The 19244-nt window shown below is 39.4% G+C and overlaps 1 protein-coding gene across 3 annotated transcripts in view; it reads left to right on the plus strand.

Moving 5' to 3' along the window:
- The window catches only part of CCDC34 (coiled-coil domain containing 34), a 265852-nt gene that overhangs the window by 92256 nt on the left and 154352 nt on the right, over window positions 1-19244 (plus strand). The window lies entirely within an intron of this gene.

The raw sequence follows: 19244 nt of genomic DNA on the forward strand, positions 1-19244 counted from the left end.
ACTTTCCCTTTTAGTATGCTTTTGTGTTTTCAAGCCTTGACTCTGCTAAAATAACTATTTTTCATCTTTTTTATTGCCTCCACCTTTATTCAAAGATCTGAAATCTTATGATTAATGAGACAATTCTCACTCTCATTTTCAAAGGTAGGGCTTTTGTACCTAAAGTAGTGTGGAAAAGTGAAACTGGGAAGACCAAGTTTCACATTAAACCCTCATTTAAAACCCTGACTGTTGTGTAAGGGGAGACAAGGAGATAATGTAATCAAATTGGATTTGTCTAAGCCACTGATGCAGCATCTCCTGAAACTTCTTTTGGAGGAAATAAATTCCTTTTGGCTTCTACAGCTTGGGGGAGGTATTATCTTTCAGACTGAAAACAAAATGGTGGGCCCCAGACAAAGATAACCCAGTAAACTTTGTACCAAGTTTTATTCAACAATCTCCTCTGCGGCAGCTGGACCAGAGGAGGAAGTGCAGTGTGTGTGTCAGGAAGGAGATTGGCCAGAGGTCCAGAATGATGGTTCTATGTGTCAACAAATGGCTGAATTAAGATGTCCTTCATTCATATCCCCCTTCAACAATTTGGCATCTATCCACAGACAAAAACGCTTCTGTGGGAACTGGGGGATCCAGCACCATATGCCAAGAAACCTAGGAAAAGTATCACCCACCTGTGCACTGGGTAATAGGCATACAGAATTCAGTCCCATCTGAGGATCATGCAGTGTCCCATGAACTGACTCCATTCCCTATTGGCCATGGTCTGGAGCCCTGGAAAACACTTTCTTAGACTCATGGACAAGAGAGTCTTTGTGGATGCTCAAGAGTCCAGTGGAGAAGTTCCAGCACACCACTGGGGCAAAAAAAAAAAAAAAATAAATATATATATATATATTTTTTATATATGCTGCAATGAACATGGGAATGCTGATATATATCCAAGATCCTGATTTCATTTCCTTAGATATATACCCAGAAGTGAAGTTGCTAGATCATATGGTAGTTCTATTTTTAAATTTTTGAGAAACCTCTACACTGTTTCCAAAATGGCCACACCAATATATAAATAAATAAATAAATATATATATATATATGCGTTTGGATATATTGAGAGGGTATGAGGAACAGTTCAACTTTACTCATGTCACCCTTCTTCCAAAGCAGCACAGCTCAGTGCCAAGAAAGACCTTCTCAGTTATAACTTCTCCTTTGGGAGAAAATGAGAGCATGTAAGTGAGCACACTGCTTCCCCAACTGTGCAGAACACTACCAAAGAGGCTCATTTCTCCCTCATCCCATACAGGAGGATTAATATTGTTGAAATGTCCATACTACCCAAGGCCATCTATAGATTTAATGCAATACCTGTCAAAATTCCAATCTCATTTTTCACAGAAATAAAAAAAAATCCTAAAATTCATATGGAATCACAAAAGACCCTGAATAGCTAAAGGAATCCTGAGAAAGAAGAACAAAGCTGGAAGCATCATACTTCTTATTTCAAGCTATATTGCGAAGTTATAGTAATCAAAACTGTATGGTGCTGGCATTCTGTTCCAGTGGAACAGAAATGAGAGCCCAGATATTGTGAACTAATATTTGACAAGGGAGCCAAGAATATTCAATGGGGAAGGGATAGTCTCTTTAATAAAGGGTTTTGGGAGAATGATAATCACATGCAGATGAATGAAATTGGGACCCTTATCTTACACCATTCACAAAAATTAACTCAAAAATGGATAGAAGACTTCAATGTAAGACCTCAAACCATAAAACTCTCAGAAGAAAACATAGGAAGAAATCTCATTGACATTGGTCTTGGCAACAATGTTTTGGATGTGACACCAAAAGCACAAGGAACAAAAGCAAAATAAATAAGTGAGACTACATTGAAAAAAATGCTGCTGCACAGCAAAGTAAATGATAAACAAAATAAAAATGCAACCAACTGAATGGGAGAAAATATTTACAAACCATTTATCTGATAAGGTTAGTATCCAAAATATATAAGGAACACATACAAGTCAATAGGAAAAAAACCAATCCGGTTCAAAAATGGGCACAGGAACTGAATTGACTTTCCCAGAGAAGACATCCAAATGGCCAGGAGGTACATGAAAAGGTACTCAATGTCACTAATCATCAGGAAAATTCAAATCAAAACTACAATATCACCTCACACCTGTTAGAATGACTATTATCAAAAAGACAAGAGATAACAAGTGTCGTTGAGCATTTAGAGGAAAAGGAACCTGTGCGCACTGTTGGTGGGAATGTAAATTGGTGTGGCCATTTTGGAAACAGTGTAGAGGTTTCTCAAAAATTTAAAAATAGAACTACCATATGATCTAGCAACTTCACTTCTGGGTATATATTTAAGGAAATGAAATCAGGACCTTGGATATATATCAGCATTCCCATGTTCATTGCAGCATTATTCACAATAGCCAAGATATAGAAACAACCTAAGTGTCTATCAATGAATAAATGGATAAAGAAGGTGAAGTGTGTGTGTGTGTGTGTGTCTAATATTATTTAGCCATGAGAAAGAAGGAAATCATGCTGTTTGTGACAACATGGATGAATCTTGAGGACATTATGTTAAGTGAAATAAGTCTGACAGAGAAAGACAAATACTGTGTAATGTTACTTATATATGGAATCTAAAAAAAAGCTGAACACATAGAAACAGTAGAATTGTGGGAGGAGGGTTGGGGAAATGAGGAGATATTGATCAAAGGATATAAACTTTCAGCTAGAAGATGAATAAATTCTGGGGATATAATGTACAGCATGGCAGATTATAGTTAAAAATACTATATTATATACTTGAAAGTTAGAGAGAGTAGATCTTAAATGTTCTCACCACCAAAAAGAAATGGTAGTTATGTGAGGTATGGAGGTGCTGACTCTACTATGGTGGTCATTTTCAATCTATGTGTGTCAAATCATCACACTGTATACCTTAAACTTACACACATTATTTATCACTTATAGCTCAATGAAGGTTGGAAAAAAATGATGGTTCTATCCAAAAAAGTCCATTAAGGGTAGAAGATTATAAATGTTGAAGAGGTTGTGGAGAAAGGGGAACCCTCTTACACTGTTGGTGGGAATGCAAGTTGGTACAGTCACTTTGGAAAACAGTGTGGAGTTTCCTCAAAAAATTAAAAATAGAGCTACCCTATGACCCAGCAATTGCACTATTGGGTATTTACCCCCAAAGACACAGATGTGAAAAGAAGGACCATATGCACCCCAATGTTCATAGCAGCAATGTCTGCAATAGCCAAACTGTGGAAAGAGCCGAGATGCCTTTCAACAGATGAATGGATAAAGAAGATGTGGTCCATATATACAATGGAATATTACTCAGCCATCAGAAAGGATGAATACCCAACTTTTACATCAACATGGATGGGACTGGAGGAGATTATGCTAAGTGAAATAAGTCAAGCAGAGAAAGTCAATTATCATATGGTTTCACTTATTTGTGGAACATAAGGACTAGCATGGAGGACATTAGGAGAAGGAAGGGAAAAATGGAGGGGGAGACGAACCATGAGAGACTCTGGACTCCGAGAGACAAACTGAGGGTTTTAGAGGGGAGGGGGTTGGAGGGATGGGTTAGCCCGGTGATGGGTATTAAGGAGGGCACATACTGCATGGAGCACTGGGTGTTATATGAAAACAATGAATAGTGGATTACTACATCAAAAACTAATGATGTATTGTATGGTGACTAACATAACATAATAAAATAAAAATTTTTTTTTAAAAATTAAATGCAAATTGGGAAAAAGACTATATATATGTGTGTGTGTGTGTGTGAATATACTATATACATATACTATATATATACTGTACATATATACATATACATATATATGTATATGTGTGTGTGTGTATATATATATATATGTAATATATCTCCCCAGGAGAAGAATAATCCCCTTGGGACCTCATAGTTATGGGAAATATTAGATAGCATGAGGAAAAGGCCAAGTGTAATACATTTAATTTGATAAGACTTTGCACAGAGGTCATCATTCACTTGTCTCTTTGTATAAATTCATACCCAGCTCACCAACCTCCTTCCTTTTAATATCCCCACCAAACTTGGCTAGTGTGGAATGGTGTCTGCATTAGTGCATATAGACTAATTGTGATAAGAAACAATCTTCCATCTCAATGACAAGCATAATAAAGTTTATTTCCTGTTCACTTCGTGGTCCAATGACAACCACTAGAGCATTATTTACAAGATTTATTTTCTTTTGTTTAAAAAATCTACTTGGCCAGACCTTTTTTCCTCTGCCTAACTAGAGGAGCTCTACAATCAGGAATAGTCATTGTCAATGTGGTCTTCATCATCATCGTCCTCATCATTAGCACCAACAGATGAACAAGATCAACCACCATTCACTGAGTGTTACTGTGCCTCACTTACAGCGACAAACATTGCACATAGTTAAGGAATATATTCTTTACTCCCATTTAATAGATTAGGAAACTGAAGCTTAGAATCACATAGTAAAGTGGAGCTGGATTCAGACCCATATCTATTTAAATCTTAAGTTTTATATATTTTTTTACCACTTCTCTATAGTGTCCTAATACGTCTTAATTATAGAGAAGAAAATTGGAAAAGTAGAAGACTATCAATCCAATTTACTTTCTACTTAGAATAAAGTGGAGAAAACACTGTAAGATTTAATCAATTCTTAGGGTTTGAACCCAGTGTCACCTTGGTCCTTAACCCCTGCAACCTGAGTTTGCCAACACACGCAAGCTATCTCTTTTCCTCATTGAATGAGTAGTGAAACTCTGGACTTCCCTGTGTTTGCACAAAAGCCTCACTTAACATAAAGCTGTGTATATATTTACTAGATTTTACTGAAATTATTGAGATGTGGTTGGGGGATAGAAGTACAGTTTACATCGTCAAAAAGCAAATAACTTCAAATTGAACATCAGATGATATCACTCTTCCCCCAAGCCCCAGGACTGGGCACTGGGTGCTTTGCCCTAGCTGCAGGTCATCTCCTTTTCTGGCCCCTTTCACCGTCTGTTCTGGATTGTTTCCCAAACTCCACATTTTTCTTCTTCTATTAAATAGGGCCATTCAGTTTTCTTCCACTTCAAACTCTGCTTCATGTTCACCTTTGTGAATCCAAAACCATCAAGATGCTCAATAGAGCAAAAGCGCTCTCTATATTACAGATTCCACCTTTCTTAGAAGACAGATGATAGAAATTTCCTCTCTAGGGCCACCACCCTGGAGAGACTGGGCTCATTCCTGCAAGGACCTAGCAGAGCCTTAAATCAATGCTAACAGTAATCCAGCATCCCACACCTCTCCTGATAGCCTAAACCAAGCAGATTCCCTGTAGACTAATTTTACTGGGTCTAGGTCTGGGTCTCTGCCTTCTGCTACTTCTGGGCTGGGCTGGAGTTTCTGGAACCCAGGAGACTGCTTGGGCTTCTGGGCTCCTTAAAGGGCACTTGGCACCCTGTAAGAATGGCTTATTAAAGGAAACAGTAGGACTGCTTCCCCTTTTATAGTCTAGCCATGGAAAGTTTGACCCACTTGGGGAGGTTGGAGGTGGAAGATTTTAGACTTTGAGACAGTAGGTTGAACCTGTTTGGCAAGGCAGTAGCAAGGCCTCAGATAGAAAACATGGGCCCTAAAGCTCTGAGGCCAAGTTCTTGGTGGTCAGGAAAGCCCAGTGAGGGCTCTACAAAAAATAATGACAGCAGTTAAGACATTCAATGGTTGAGCTTTGAGCTGAAATTCCATATTTTGCTTTTTTTTTTTTTTCCTTCTTCTTCACTCTTGAGGTTTGGCTCACCACTTTTTCCCCTCTCCTGAGGTCCCGTTCACACATGAGTGTTATTAAGGCATCTGGAGGGTGGGGTGAATGGTGACCATGTCACAAAGGAAGGCTAATTGGCTGGCACTCCTCCCTCCCCCTCCTCTAGCTGGCCTGAATCTCTTTGGTTTTTAGTTCTTCCTAAGGGGTCTTGGCATGTGTGGCCTGCTTCTCTTTTCAAAATAATTAAAACCAAAAGTTAAAATTACGTCCTTTCTTGTTGCTAATGCTGTTTTGCCATAGTTTGTGAGGTAGGTAGGTGGAAGCAGGGTGCCATTGGGACATTTTGGTTTCCTACCTGGACCTGAACCCAGTCAACTTCTGCACAGTATGCCCAGGCTGTAATATCCCCTAAAACATGAATGGCAAATTCTGGGCACATTTTCCCACTCCCAAACTTTTGGCAGAAATTACTAATGAACCAAGACTTTTTTCTCCCTGTCAGCTGAGCCTGGGTAATCCCATGATCCTCCTTAATACAACTTCCCCAGCAGCTACTAACAGTACTTGAGGTTGGCTTAGTGATTGGAATCCACTTAGCATTCTTGTCCTTACCCTAAATTGCTTTGAGGCCCAGAAAGCATGGCCTTGTTGGTAAGGGCTCAGCCAAAGGCAAGGTTAGTTGGATAAATTGTAGGTTTGCTTCTGAATCCAAAAGAAGCTCCTTCCTGAGCCTTCAGACGTCTTATACATTCTTTCTCCCCTCTCCTGTCTACTTTCATACTTCCTCTTCACAGAGTGCACTCTGGCCTCCCAAGGAAGACTCTGCTTTCCAAGGTACTTGCTACCAGTGATGAAAGGGCCCACCTATTTCAACTGAGACTCCCTTAGCCATAAATTTATACCACTAACAGTGAATCTTTTGGGTTAAGCCTTCAGTTAAAATGAGAAATATGTTACCTAGAAGAAACTGAGCTGTTTGGAGTTTCTGGAATGTTGAGTGGGTGGCAGCTGGTTGACAGAATGGTTGGCTCAGGGTACTAGGGTAGATAGAGCTGAACTCAAATTCCTGCTAGACCACTTACTTGCCGGGTGACCTTTGGATAGTTAATTGAACCTCTTTGAATGCATTTCCTCATCAGTAAAACAATAAGTCCTTATCTGATGTTGCATTGGGAGGAAAAAATAAGTTCATACCTGTAAGGCACCTGGCGCAGTTTGGCAAGTTCTGAGTACACATGAGGCCCCTTCCACCCCCACACTGGTAGCAGATAACATTAATGGACCAACACACTCAATAAATTTGTGCCGATTTTATCCTCTGTTTATTGACCACTTGACAAAGAGATGACATTAGTTGTTCAAGGTCACACAGCTAATAAGGGACAGAACTGGGTTTTGATTCTAGGTCTACAGGAAACTACTTTGATGGTTTTAACTACTGGTTGACTTTAGGCAAGCTACTCTAATCATCAGTTTCCTGGAGGAAGAAATCATTTTCTCACCTGTAAAATGGAGACAATATAACCTATCTTACTGAGTTACTGTAAGGATGAAATCATAAGACTTGATCTGTTATTAATACGTGCTCTCACAAATTTGTTATCAGTGTTGTCCTTCTCCTTCTCATCACTGTTATTATATATTTTTTTCAGAATCTGCTCCCTCCTCCCCAGCATCCAGCACTGTAGCTAGCAAGTGACAGGTGTTTAGTATGTGAGCAGCTCTGTGAGGGCAACATATGGTATTGTTACTCTAGGAAGGGAGGAGAAATGAATGACTTTTGGGACTGAGAACTCTGGCTGACCTCCTGGCATCCTAATAAACAATTCCAGGAAACCTCTTTCTAGCTACCTTGGGAAAAGTAGAAGTAGCTCAGCCAAGCAAGGATCAGAAACTCTTCCGAGTCCCCACTGGATCTTGGCTGTTTGTGGGTATCCTGCAGGGGCTGGCCTTCTAAATTGCCAGCAAGATAAGACCTGTTCTTCTTATGTTCATGAGGGAATAGCTCCTAGGCCTCCTGTGTGTGGAAAGAGCAGATCACTGGATCATGTAGGAAAAGAGATCTCATTAACTGTTGTTTCCCATTTTTAACACCAATGCCTGAAATAGACCACTCTTGTTGAGATTGTTAAGAGAAGTGTTTTTGTCACCAAGAGTTCTAAGGAAATCAGAATTCCCTGAGCTTTGGTCTGAACTATCCCCAGACAAATGCTAACATAACATTAATTATCCAGATTATTATACTTCCCCATCCCCATTAGAGAATCACTGATTTGGGCAGTCTTCCTTAAGCTCTTGGCGATCATTTCCTTCTTGAAAACATGTGAATTCCAGTGATGGCAACTTTATATTTCTATTGGTCAAATGAAAGTGGTATACCTTGCTTTTAGTCAGCATATATCTGTTTTTCCTCATGGTTCACCTATTTAAAAAAAAAAAAAAGAAACAGAAAAGTTACAAAGATAGTACAGATAGTTCTCATATACCTTCACCCAACTTTCCCTAACATCTTACACAATCATGGTACATTTGTCAAAACTAAGAAATTAACATCAATACCATGGTAGTAACAAAGCCATAGACTTTTGGGGGGGGCAGATTTTACCAGTTTTTTCACTAGTATCTTTTTTTTTTTTTTTTGGTTCCATGATCCAACCCAGGATTTCACATTGTTTTAAATTGTCAGGTTTCCTTAGTCTCCTCTGATCTGTGGCAGTTTCAGAGTTTTTCTTAGTTTTTCATGACATTGACAAATATTTTGCAGAATTTGTTTCTATTTGGGTTTGTTTGATACCCCTATTTATTTAAATAACTTTTTAATTTTGTGGTAGCTTAAGATTTATAAAAATCAAAAAGAATAGTTCTAATACCCCACACCCAATTTTTCTTATTACTAATATCTTACATTATGATGGCATGTTTTCATAATTAATAAACTGATATTGATATATTATTACTAACTAAACTCTATTGTTTATTCATATTTCCTTATCTTTGACCCACTGTCATTTTTCTGTTCCAGGATCCTATCCAGGATACCAAATTACATTTAGCTGTCATGTGCCCTTAGGCTCCTCTGCTGTGTGGCAGTTTCTTAGACTTTACTTATTGTTGTTTTTGTTGTTTTAAAGATTTTATTTATTTATTTATTAGAGAGAGCACAAGCAGGGGAGGGGCAGAAGGAGAAGCAGACCCCCTGCTGAGCAGGGAGCCCAATGCAGGCTCCATCCCAGGACCCCAGGATCATGACTTGAGCTGAAGGCAGACACTTAGCCCACTGAGCCACCCAGGCACCCTGACTTTCCTTGTTTTTTATGACCTTGATACTTTTGAGGAGTACTCGACAGACATTTTGTACACTGCCCCTCAGTTGGGATTTGACATTTTTTTTCTCATAATTAGACTGGGGTTTTATGGCTTTTTAGGCAAAGACTATAGAGGTAAAGTGCCATTCTTATTGTATCATATAAAGGGTGTGTGCTGTCACGTAATTTATGACTGTTGATGTTGAGTTTGATACCTAGGCTGAGGTAGTGTTTGTCAGGTTCCTACACCATAAAGTTACTCCCCCTATCCATATTGTATTCTTCATAAGAAAGTCATTATGGACAGTCCATCTTTAAGGAGTGGAGTTACTCTCCACCTCCTTGAGGGTGCAATATCTGCATACATTATTTGGAGTTTTTTTGCATGTAAAATTGGTCTTCTCACCCATTTATTTGTTTAATCATTTATATTAGTATGGACTTGATATTTATTTTATACTTTGACTTATTTTTTTAATTTTTTAATTAACATATAATGTATTATTTGTTTCAGGGGTACAGGTCTGTGATTCATCAGTCTTACACAGTTCACAGCGCTCACCATAGTACATACCCTCCCCAATGTCCATCACCCAGCCACCCCTTTCCTCCCACCCCCCTCCACTCCAGCAACCCTGAATTTGTTTCCTGAGATTAAGAATCTCTTATGGTTTGTCTCCCTCTCTGGTTTCATCTTATTTCATTTTTCCCTCCCTTCCCCTATAATCATCTGTCTTGTTTCTCAAATTCCTCATATCAGTGAGATCATATGATACTTATCTTTCTCTGATTGATTTGTTTCGCTTAGCATAATACCCTTTAGTTCCATCCACGTCGTTGCAAATGGCAAGATTTCATTTTTTTGATGGCTGCATAATATTCCATTGTGTATATATACCACATCTTCTGTATCCATTTATCTGTTGATGAACATCTAGGCTCTTTCCATAGTTTGGCTATTGTGGGCATTGCTGCTATAAACATTGGGGTGCAGGTGCCCCTTCGAATCACTACATTTGTATCTTTGGGGTAAATACCCAGTAGTGCAATTGCTGGGTTGTAGGGTAGCTCTATTTTCAACTTTCTGAGGAACTTCCATACTGTTTTCCAGAGTGGCTGCACCAGCTTGCATTCCCACTAACAGTGTACGAGGGTTCCCCTTTCTCTGCATCCTCGCCAACGTCTGTCATTTCTTGACTTGTTAATTTTAGCCATTCTGACTGGTGTGAGGTGGTATCTCATTGAGGTTTTGATTTGGATTTCCCTTATGCCGAGTGATGTGGAGCACTTTTTCATGTGTCTGTTGGCCGTTTGGATATCTTCTTTGCAGAAATGTCTGTTCATGTCTTCTGCCCATTTCTTGATTGGATTATTTGTTCTTTGGTGTTGAGTTTGATAAGTTCTTTATAGATTTTGGATACTAGCCCTTTATCTGATATGTCATTTGCAAATATCTTCTCCCATTCTGCTGGTTGTCTTTTGGTTCTGTTGACTGTTTCCTTTGCTGTGCAGAAGCTTTTTATCTTGATGAAGTCCCAATAGTTCATTTTTGCCCTTGCTTCCCTTGCCTTTGGTGATGTGTCTAGGAAGAAGTTGCTACGGCTGAGGTCGAAGAGGTTGCTGCCTGTGTTCTCCTTTAGGATTTTGATAGATTCCCGTCTCACATTTAGGTCTTTTATCCGTTTTGAGTCTATTTTTTGTGTGTGGTGTAAGGAAATGGTCCAGTTTCATTCTTCTGCATGTGGCTGTCCAATTTTGCCAACACCATTTGTTGAAGAGACTGTCTTTTTTCCATTGGACATTCTTTCCTGCTTTGTCGAAGATTAGTTGACCATAGAGTTGAGGGTCCATTTTGGGCTCTTTATTCTGTTCCACTGATCTATGTGTCTGTTTTTGTGCCAGTACCATACTGTCTTGATGATGACAGCTTTGTAATAGAGCTTGAAGTCTGGAATTGTGATGCCACTGGCTTTGCTTTGCTTTTTCAACATTCCTCTGGCTATTTGAGGTCTTTTCTGGTTCCATACAAATTTTAGGATTATTTGTTCCATTTCTTTGAAAAAAGTTGATGGTATTTTGATAGGGATTCCATTAAATATGTGGATTGCTGTAGGTAGCATAGACATTTTCACAATATGAAAACCTGAACAGACCCATAACCACTAAGGAAATTGAAGCAGTCATCAAAAATCTCCCAACAAACAAGAGCCCACGGCCTGATGGACTCCCAGGGGAATTCTACCAAACTTTTAAAGAAGAATACCTATTCTTCTGAAACTTAGAAGAAGAATAGGTATTCTTCCAAAAAATAGAAATGGAAGGAAAACTTCCAAACTCATTTTATGAGGCCAGCATTACCTTGATCCCCAAACCAGACAAAGACCCCATCAGAAAGGAGAACTACAGACCAATATCCCTGATGAATATGGATGCCAAAATTCTCACCAAAATAGTAGCCAATAGGATTCAACAGTACATTAAAAGGATTATTCACCATGACCAAGTGGGATTTGTTCCTGGGCTGGAAGTTTGGTTCAACATCCACAAATCAATGTGATAAAATACATTAATAAAAGAAAGAACAAGAACCTTATGATACTCTCAATAAATGCAGAAAAAGCATTTGGCAAAGTACAGCATACTTTCTTGATTAAAACTCTTCAGAGTGTAGGGATAGAGGGTACATACCTCATTATCATAAAAGCCATCTATGAAAAACCCACCAATGGGGAAAAACTGAGAGCTTTCCCCTTAAGGTCAGGAACATGGCAGGGATGTCCACTATCACCACTGCTATTCAACATAATACTAGAAGCTCTAGCCTGAGCAATCAAACAACAAAAAGAAATAAAATGTATCCGAATCGTCAAAGAAGAAGTCAAACTCTCACTCTTTGCAGATGCATATGATACTTTATGTGGAAAACCCAAAAGACTCCACCCCAAAACTGCTAGAACTCATACAGGAATTCAGTGAAGTGGCAGGATATAAAATCAATCCACAGAAATCAGTGGCATTTCTATACACCAACAGCAAGACAGAAGAAAGAAATTAAGGAGTCAATCCCATTTACAATTGCACCCAAAACCGTAAGATACCTAGGAATAAATCTAACCAAAGAGGCAAAGGATCTGTACTCAGAAAACTATAGAATACTCATGAAAGAAATTGAGGAAGACACAAAGACATGGAAAAACCTTCCATGCTTATCTTAAATTACTTTTATACAAATATAAGATGTATCAAAGATTATATTTAACTCATTAATCACTGAAGGAAACAGTAAAACATTTAAACCAGTTCAAAGAGCATTTTATTTTTTTATTTTTTAAAGATTTATTTATTTAGAGTGAAAGAGTGTGCGCAATCAGGGGGAACAATACTATTAGAATCCTCAAGCAGACTCCCCACTGAGCGTGGAGCCCGTTGTGGGGCTTGAATCCAGGACCCTGAGATCATGATCTGAGCTGAAATCAAGAGTCAACCGCTTAACCAACTGAGCCACCCAGGTGCTCCCAAAGAGTATTTTAGAGTCTAAGTATCCAATATTAGATTAAACATATTAATTAGATATAATACAGTTATTTTTTAACAGGGCCATAAACCATAAATTCTGAGATTATGTGTTCCATGGGAAGGGAATTATTTCCATCTCAACCAGACACAAGTGTACAAGGTAACCTCTGCCCCAGCAGAGCTGTAAAATAGCTCAGACAATAGATTGTCAAGAGGAGCACTGTATTGGGAGAACATCCAGCAATTCCTTTGCAAGTCTTAGATAATTTTTCTGATACTGAGTTGTTGTAAAATGAATTTGAGGTATCTAACAAAGCTACATAGTTGGAAAAAGTGCAAAAATTGTTAATGAGGTAAATTTAAGAGAGAAAAGTAAGGATAGAGTGAATCCAGGGGTAAAGTTCGACTTGGCAATTTATACCTGAAAATCTTACACAACTTCTAAGAGAGGCTGGCAAATTTGACTACGTGCTTTTTGCTCTTGAAGCAAAGAGGGAACTAGGGGACTCCTAAGATTTGTCATCTTCAGAGATAGTTCTGAAATACACAGACTTTGGGTCTCTTTTTTAATTGGGGGAAAAAAAACCCGCCAAAACATGTTAGTTAAATTGTTGGCAGAAGTGCTTGGAGCTTCAGAAGCTGAGAAATTTATGGGATTAGGGTTCTGTGGGACCAAGGATTCTCAGGCTTTCTTGCCAAACTACATTTTCTCTTGGATGCTTCTAGCCAGAGCCCTTTTCTAATTAGACCAAGGCCATGGGTCTAAACCTGCTATAAGCCAAACATAGAAGAGATCGTTCTCTGATGTTGCCCACTATAATGTGTTTGGCTGGGTTAATTTTCTATAAATATCATTTGAAGAGGTGATAAGGTTGTACTAATGGTGGTAGAATATTAAATCCCCACCAAACTGCCTATCACTAGAGCTGATACTCCCAGTTTCATGAATAATACACACGCAAGGGCCATAGGACTAAGGATTTCCAAGAAAGCCTTATAGGCAAGCAACAGGTCTCAGAACAGAGCAGGTCAAACAGGGAGGAATCAGAAGGCCGCTCTCAGCCTGATGTTGCTTCTAGATTGTTTTAACATTTTCTTGATAAATCTTCCTATTGTGTTTCTGCATTTTAGGCAGAGGTCCTTTCAAAATGTCCATACCTTTGTTCCTTTGTCTGCATTTAAGCCTCAAACACAGGGACACACTGAGTCTCTGTACGTGGCAATGGAAATGTCATGAGAGAAATCCTAAAGGGGAGGAAAATATTAGAGGCCAAAAGTTGAGGTTACTTGTGTGGCTGAGTCCTCCTCAAAGCTGAATTTCCAAGGAGCACATCTCTGCCCTAGTTTTAGAAGGAAAACAATAATTGGTTCTTTTAAGGGTAAGGGTGATTCTCTTACTGTGTCTTTATGTAGAGCTAGAGTTGAGCTCCTTTTTGCCTGAATCATCATCTCTCAGTCAAGAAGAAGTACTGTAGGATTTCTTCCCTATACAGGATTAATGGAAAATGGCTTTTCTCTTTGAAAGGGTGTTGGAAATACAATCTCTTCACTGGTCTCAAGTTCAGGCAGATCATTCCAAGATAAGTATTTTTTATTGAACTGTTTTCATTTTCCCAGTGAGGTCACCACTCTGCCTCCCCGGGAGGCCTCCCACACAGAGAACATCACACCATCTCACTCAGCCTTAGAGATCCTGTCTGGCTGCCCTGGCCTGTGTCCCGAGCCTGAGACTTGGTGAGAGCAGATATGGCTCCTCCTTGTCTCAACCACAAAGATGTAAATCTCGGCACTATGAGTGACAGTTTTGTGGTTTACAGATGGTGAGAAGTACTCATGGAACCTAAGGAGCACTCATTTCATCTGAGGGTGCTATTTAAACCCTAAACATTGGGTTTAAGGCTGTAAAAACTTTGAGGAATTTTCCATTTTCATCAGTATTTCTTTATTATAAATTTCAATAATTATTAGCTTCTGGAACCTTCTGAAGGCCAAAGTAACCACATCTTTCAAAGGAGAGAAAATTCTAGCATGTTGTTTAGCTTCCACATATTTGTGTTTTTCTCCAGTTTTTTTTTATTATTAATTTCTAGTTTGATACCTTTGTGGTCAGAAAAGTTGAATGCTATGTTTTCAGTCTTCTTAAATTTATTGAGACTTGTTCTGTGGCCTAACATGTGATCTATCTTGGAGAATGTTTCATGTGCACTTGAAAAGAATGTGTATTCTGTTGTTTTTGGATGGAATGTTCTGCATTATCTGTTATGTCCATCTGGCAAAAGAGAGAAAATTCTAAACATCACAAAAGTCCACTCTCATCTTTAAGCCCAGGCACTTATTTTTTCATTATTTACATCATCACCAGCACCACCACAACAAAACCAACAAAACAAAACAAAACTGCCTGTAGCGCCTAAAAATGTCTCCTTTATATTTCCTGGGATTTCAGTTTCAAAAGATATTCTGAGTTAAGAAGTCTTTTCTCTACCATTATATATTATCCTTCAAATTGATGCATATGAGACATTATTAGTCATGACATTAGTCATTCATGCTTTGATGTTGTTTAATTCTATAACTCGCTTTTTTCCTGATGTCCTTCTGATCGGCACCTAAAGAAATGGAAATTTTGGGACATGGGGGTGGTTCAGTTGGTTAAGTGTCCAACTCTTGATTTTGGCTCAGGTCATGATCTCAGGATTGTGAGATCGTGCCCTGCATTGGGCTCTGCGCTAGGCATGGAGCCTGCTTAAGATTCTCTCTCTCTTTAAGAAGGAGAAGGAGAAGGAGAAGAAGAGGAAGGGGAGGAAGAGGCAGAAGAGGAAGAAGGAGAAGAAGCAGAAGAGGAGGAGGAGAAAAAGAAGAAGGAGAAGGAGAAGAAGGAGAAAGAGAAGGAGAAGGAGAAATGGAGATTTTATTGGAAAGGACTGGAGTGGAGATGGGAAGGAGTTAGATTGGGGAATACTAGACTGTATCTAAGACTCCTATCAGCCTTAAGACTTTTCTTTTGTTTGAAATATCTTTTCCTTTGAAAATTATGTCCGATATTTAAGCCAATCCAAAGTATAACATGTGGCTATATCAATACAGGTAGTCACCTAACAAACACTCAGCCAATTCAATTTAGGAAGTGACAAGAGAGCAGTTCCCAGCGAATGGCTTATTGTTCCATGTCTAACTCTTAAAAAGAGATTTCAAGATAGTGGTGGCTGTGGCTACAGGGTGAGTTAGGAAGGTGGAAAAGAAAAGTGGTATCCTAATTTCTGGGGTGCCCATAGGCAACCAGTGTATAGTATACTCTGCAACTCCTTTAGCTCTATGATGGTCTGTCACTTTCCTACACCCCCTTCATCACTCTCCCCTGGATGAAAGTTTGACCCATTATAACACATCCTTTCATTCATTTCCAAGCAGGTATAAGTTACATTTTTTTTAAAGCACAAACACAGAAGCCAACTTTGACTAGCTTAATTTAAAAAGGGATAGGGGTGCCTGAGTGGCTCAGTCAGTTAAGCATCTGCCTTTGGCTCAGGTCATGATCCCAGGGTCCTGGGATCAAGCCCCACATTGGGCTCCCTCAGGGGAGAGCCTGCTTCTCCCTTTCCCTCTGCTGCTCCCCCTGCTTGTGCTCTCTCTCTCAAATAAATAAATAAATTTTAAAAAAAAGGGATATATTGGAAGATTAACAGGGAACTGAATAACAAAGTTGTGGTAGTTTGTTGATATGACCATGTTTTTATACCCATCTCGGTATCCACACCCTTTGCAATGTGACTTTGCAGCTCCTTCCACCAAGGAGTAGGTCTTAGCTCCCACCCTCTTGAATTTGGTCCTGTGGCTTGCTTTGGCTGATGGAATGCAGTGAAAGTGATGGTGTGCCATGTCTGAGCCTAGACCTCAGCAAGTCTTGCATGCTTCCACTCCCTCTCCTGGAATTCTGCGCAGCTACTTGTGAATAAATTCAGTGGAAGATGAGACACCATGTAGGAAAGAGACAATTCCACCTGAGGTTACCATAGACCAGCCAGCTTCCAGTTCACCAATGGCTGATTGCAGATGATGTATGAATCCTTCCAAGACCAGGAGAAAGGCCCAGCTTAGCTGAGTGCAAATTGCTGACCTCCAGAATCTTGAGATAAATAAATGGATATTATTTTATGCTGCTAATTTTGGGGATTATTTGTTATACAGCAAAAGCTCACTAGTACAAAAGCCTTGAGAATAATAGAATCCAGGAACTGGGTCACCTGTGGCTCCTCCACAGAGCTGCCAGCAGATGACATAGTTCCAGTTGCCTTTTATTCTTTTTGAGCCCTGTCCATTCCTGGGTAAAAGAATTTGATGGGTCCATTTCGGGTCATGAGCCCTCCCTAGGATAGTGGTGGAGTCCTCTGGTTTAACAGCCTTGCTTGAACCATAAGGAGTAGAGAAGGGGCAGTTCCTTAAAAAGGAGGGTAGTAGCTGCTATTTCCAAGAACAGGGAAGAGGAGGTCCTAGGTAGATAAAATACATGTCTATAATATGCATTCATTTTGTGTACTTACTCAAGGAGGTGTAAGACATTCACTTTCCTCAAGGAAGTCTTGGCCTAATGGAGGAGTCTGGGAAGAGCAGTGTCAGGCAGGTAATAGTGTGGTTACTGCTGTCACCGAGGGACCAGAGGTGACCAAGAGCCCAGAGGATGGACATTTAACCCCGACTCACTACCAGGAAAATTCTTGGAAGAGACTGCATTGGAACTGAGTTCTATGAGATATATACTGAGCTAGGTGAGGAGGCAAGAGTGGCAAGCAGCACTGAGGTCCTTCCAGGCACTGGGAGTGGCATGAGTGACAGCCTAGAGTCAGAATTTTAAACTTGTCACCATGGACCAAAATTACATAACGTTTATGCCTGGTGTGGCTCAACTTCTTTGAAGAGAAAAAAAATATATTAAAAAAACCCTACTTCTCACAAGTTTCTATTGTTTTATCTTCCTCTGTTATAAATAGCCTTGTGTGCTTGCTAAGGAATGTATGTTTTCTCCTATAAGCACGGGGGAGCTATTGCAGTTATTTGAACAAGGGGGGTGGTTAGGCTCATATTTGCGTTTGAAAAAATTTGTGCTTACAGCAAAGAGAAGAAAGATGGCAAAGGGCAAGAGAGGAGGCAGGGAGACCAACCACGGAGCTGTTGTTTTCTAGACAAGAAGTAATGGCTTCAATTAAAGGGAGTGGAATGAGGAAGTGGCAAGGATGGGATGGATCTTTTGGTAATATCCTCAACGGATATATGAAGACACCAGTCGCTTCTATCTTTAAAAGTACCGTTGTTCCCTTAAAGTCATAATGAAAAAGGCCTTTGTGTTTGATAACAGATCTTCCTTTATGTCAAATAAGACACACCTGTTATGAAGAAATTGGTGATAAGCTTACATCTACATGATGCAAAAAATCCCTCCTTGTTCTGGCTTAGAAAAACAAATAGCTCTCCTTGGATCCACTCAACCTTCAAGAGAGCCAACTAGTCTCCACACCCACTTAGAGTCATGGTGTGAGACAGAGGGCTGTCAAAGGCCAGCCCTGAACTAGAACCAGATGGGAGAAGATTCACGCCAGAGACCATCATCCAAACCTCTTGATTTTCAGTGATCAGCAGTTGAATGTTCAGAGAAAGTGCATTTGATGGCTTAGTCACAACTGGATCAACTGAAATAACAATGCAAGGAGGTGTCTGACCCTGGAGAGATGAAAGGAACAGCTGCCAAGAGATCCTTGCTAGCCTTCTGCGGAGGGGAGGCAGAGGAAGGGCGGTATCCTTGCTCAAAAGGGTTGGACAGAAAGCCAAAAAAAAAAAAAAAAAAAGATTGATTTGAGGTTTCATCTTTAAATATGATAGAGTAGGCTTGGAGAGTTGATGCAGATCTCCAGGGTGTGTGCAAATTGGAAGATAAAAAATATGCATTTATAGTGGATATTTCTGTTAGCACTTAAAAAAACTTGATATTTAAAAAATATCAGTAATTCGATTAGTAGGTTACATGTTTGTTATAAGCACGAAAAGTCACAGCAGAGTATATGACCCTTTCCCTGTGGTTGGGAAGTTCAGACATTTGCATTGAGAAATGCTGATATCAATACAAGGAATAAAGGCTGATAGCAATCAGAATCTAGTGGTGTTGGTGAAGGGAAGAGGTGCCCAAGGAAGGCAATTTGGCAATGAAACTCAATTTTAGACTTGTTTTTATCTCTAAATGATACCATTGAGTGGCAGAGCTTCACTGACATGACTGAAAGAAGACTTTGTACATGGAGAGCTGGACATCTTGGTCTCCTTCCCAGGCCACATTGCCTATGCAATGTGTGCTCCATGCATTATTTGTTTTTCATAAATCTTGATATATATTGTCAATTGCGTGATTTTATTGTATTGTGGTTTTGCATATGTATGTATGTTTAAAACATTGATTTGTTAAGTGAAACATTTTAAATGTATCATATGTTTTATACTCCTGTTTTTCCATTTTTCTATTTTTATTTTACTTTTTTATTAAACTAGGCAGCTCCAGAAAATGGAAGTCAATCTATCCTCTCTTAACAGTGGAGAGCTCCCGATTTCAATGCAGGAAATG

This window comes from Mirounga angustirostris, unplaced genomic scaffold, assembly GCF_029215605.1.
Source record: "Mirounga angustirostris isolate CCGP_5_RB_7025 unplaced genomic scaffold, mMirAng1.0.hap1 SCAF_13, whole genome shotgun sequence".
Classification (NCBI taxonomy): Eukaryota; Metazoa; Chordata; class Mammalia; order Carnivora; family Phocidae; genus Mirounga; species Mirounga angustirostris.